Raw genomic sequence first — 3543 nt, forward strand, 5'->3', positions numbered from 1 at the left:
GTCACAGTGTGATGGAAAAGCAAATTTCAGTGAAATGTTTCAATGCCTTTCAGTGTTTGAAGTTCCTAGTGAAATCACACATGCTGAGAATGTTAGAACCTAGCAAGGTGGGTCAGAAATTATGTCAAAGGCCTTTAGTGGAAATTAGAGAGTGGGAAGGTGGTGTCTTCGGTTCGTTGATTAGAATAGTAATGACTCGAATGTGTGTGTGTGGGGGGGTCACCAAACAAGACTTGAAGAGACAAAACCTCCACTGTGACAGCGTGTGGATTGTGCCAAAGAAATGAACGGTTAAACTTTCCTGTTTCCGTGCCGGTTGTGGAGAAGAGAGTGAAAACCGAGCAGCACAGAACTTGGCCTGAGTCAGAAGTGGGCCAGTTACTACTGAACGGCAACGTGAAAGCTTCACTGAGGGTCTGAAAGCAGCACATTTCCTCCCACCACACCTTCATAGATCAAGTCACCTTAGAGAAACCTACCCAACATTTTGAACATTCGTAAGTGTCTACCCTACTAACTTTGATGCTCATTTGGTTATTACTAATGCAAACTCATGTTTATTTATTATTGTTTTAAAGAGAAAGTAGTTGGAAATGTGAATGTTTTCCATCTTTACCTGGCTTTTCAAAAATAATGTTCTAAAAGTTTGAAATTTACTCAAAAGTAAAAAAAAAAAAAGCATCACTGATGTGGTAGGGATTACTTGACCTCTGGCAACCATTACTGGGAGCCGGATGTGGGTGACTCTTGGGACTCTAGGCTTCTGTAAGGGTTCCTAGGTAAGAAAGAATGGTACACTGAATCTGAGGACGTATTTCTTCTTTTATGTGAGGGGGAAGATAATCATGACTGTCTCTTGACCACTTCCCCAGTGTTGGCAGTATATAGAGAAACCTATATACTGGGTTGGGTTTGTGTGTTCCTTGATAATCACAGTGGAAAGGTGAGGTTTTTTAATACTGTTAAAATTTCCTTCATATGGAGGCGCCCAGCTTGATCCTTCCATTTTCCTGTCAGCCCTTTGTTAAACACTGGCCACATATAATAAGGGATAAATCAGGAACCTGACTATACCCAGCAACTCCCTGTCTGAGAAGACCTTCCCAGTCGAAGTAAATCAATAATACTTTATTGTCGTTTAAGCCTTTTCTACTTTAACCTCCTTTTATTGCTATTTAATATGAAGATACCATGAAATAAATTTTGTTGGTTCCATCTTTTTAAAAGTGAAGTCATCTCTCATGGCCCATTATCTAGAATCTATGCTGTGGTTGCTCACCTGTTTTGTGAGCTGGATGTAGTTGCAAAAATATATGTGTGGTGTGTATGATTCCAACTTAATGGTCTTTCTCTTTTAAGTCTCAGCTTTATTACCAAAGACACACTCTCAGACACTTCATTCAGTCCTCAATTCTTCTTTTGTTTAATATAAATTTATTTATTTATGGCTGCATTGGGTCTTCGTTGCTGGGCATGGGCTTTCTCTAGTTGCAGGGAGCGGGGGCTACTCTTCACTGTGGTGCGCGGGCTTCTCATTGCGGTGGCTTCTCTTGTTGCGGAGCACGGGCTCTAGGCGCACTGGCTTCAGTAGTTGTGGCTCGCGGGCTCTAGAGCGCAGGCTCAGTAGCTGTGGCTCGCGGGCTCTAGAGCGTCGGCTTCAGTATTTGTGGCTCGCGGGCTCTAGAATGCAGGCTTAGTAGTTGTGGTGTGCAGGCTTAGTTGCTCCGCAGCATGTGGGATCTTCCCGGACCAGGGCTCAAACCCGTGTCCCCTGCATTGGCAGGATTCTCAGCCACTGCACCACCAGGGAAGCCCCAGTCCTCAATGCTTCAGAGATTTTACCTCCACATATTTTTGAAGCCACGATCGATTGATTGAAGAGCAATTAAAGGTCCTGCTTCGTACAGTTCGTGCCTTGGGGACCCGGCTGGGTTTTGTCTCACATTTCCTCCCTGTTCTCAGTGAAGTGACCCTTCTTGACCCAGGCTCAAGCCTCACCTTTCTTCTGAGGCCTTCCTACCCCACCCCGGCCCAGGCGTTCCTGCAGACTGAAGTGCTTTGTCACCACTGCTGCTGTCTGCTTCCTTCTCCAGACTCTGAGCACCTCACTTGCAGGACTCCCTTCGTTGGTTTTACAACTAGAATGTCCTGCCTGTAACGGGATGGGGCTTTACACAGTGAATGAGCACGTTCAAGGTAAGCGTGGGAGGCACGGAGGTGGCGTTTAATTGATGAGCAGGGCTGGATGGCAGTCTGGCAAGAAACACAGGGTTGCACATCGTGGACAGACTTGGTTACGTACAGTCCCCACGTCAGTTGGAACCCTTCTCCCTACTCTTGTCCTAGTATATCCTACTCACTAACTCACCCTCAGAGAGAAAGAAAAAATCTATTTTACAGGCAAATCTCCACTGACCCTCAGGACCAGAATAGGTCTTTCTTTATATAAACTCTGGTCTTTTCTTACATAATAGTTTAAATTGCAAGTGATAAAGGAAGTGTTCAGTGCCATATTCCCAGCAGATAATGTCTTTATCTGCAGATAAAGACAGATAATGCCCAGTGTCTGGGCACTAAAATATTTGATGAGTGAATAAATTAATAAATGAGATGAGATGATTGTCTTTTTGGCAGTAGGGTTTTGATTACGGTGTGCTACTCAATAATCTTTCCTACAGTTTACATAATATACAGTTTCCTTCCAAATTACATGTCTGAAAGGAACGTAGTTTTGAGATACTTATGATACCAAATATTTCTCATTAATAAGTGAGAATAGTCATTAAAAGAAATGTTATAAGCCACTGAAAAAGACATAAAATGAATCAGAAGAATAGGGAATGTTGAAGAGAATATGGAATAAAAAACTTACTTCGGCCAGTGGTTCTCAAAGTTTGGTTCCAATTCAAACAGTATCAGCATCACCTGAACCTTGTTAGAAATTCAAATTCTTGGCTTACACCCAAACCTCCTGAATCAAAAGTCATGTGAGTGGGACCTGAAATCTGTAGTTTATCAGTCATTCCAGGTAATTCTGATGACTTCTAACGTTTGAGAAACACTGAATTAGGCTGATTTACAAAGAAACAAAAGACTTAGGAAATTTCTTACTTCTCAGATGTAAAGTATCACTAGACACAAATTGATTCATTAGCGTTGATTAACTATACTTTAATGAAAAAAGCATAAAGGTGAAGATTAAGGTTTTCTTTTAATGTATTTTATTTATTTTTGGCTGCGTTGGGTCTTCGTTGCTGGGTGGGGGGCTTTCTCTAGTTGGCAACGAGCGGGGGCTACTCTTCCTTGTGGTACAAAGGCTTCGCACTGCGGTGGCTTCTCTTGTTGCGGAGCATGGGCTCTAGGTGCACGGGCTTCAGTAGTTGTGGCACATGGGCTCAGTAATTGTGGCTCATGGGCTCTAGAGCGCAGGCTCAGTAGTTGTGGCGCATGGACTTAGTTGCTCCGGGGCATGTGGGATCCTCCTAGACCAGGGCTCGAACCCGTGTCCCCTGCGTTGGCAGGCAGATTCCCAACGACTGCGCC

Source organism: Lipotes vexillifer, unplaced genomic scaffold (genome assembly GCF_000442215.2).
Source record: "Lipotes vexillifer unplaced genomic scaffold, Lipotes_vexillifer_v1.1 scaffold2233, whole genome shotgun sequence".
Classification (NCBI taxonomy): Eukaryota; Metazoa; Chordata; class Mammalia; order Artiodactyla; family Lipotidae; genus Lipotes; species Lipotes vexillifer.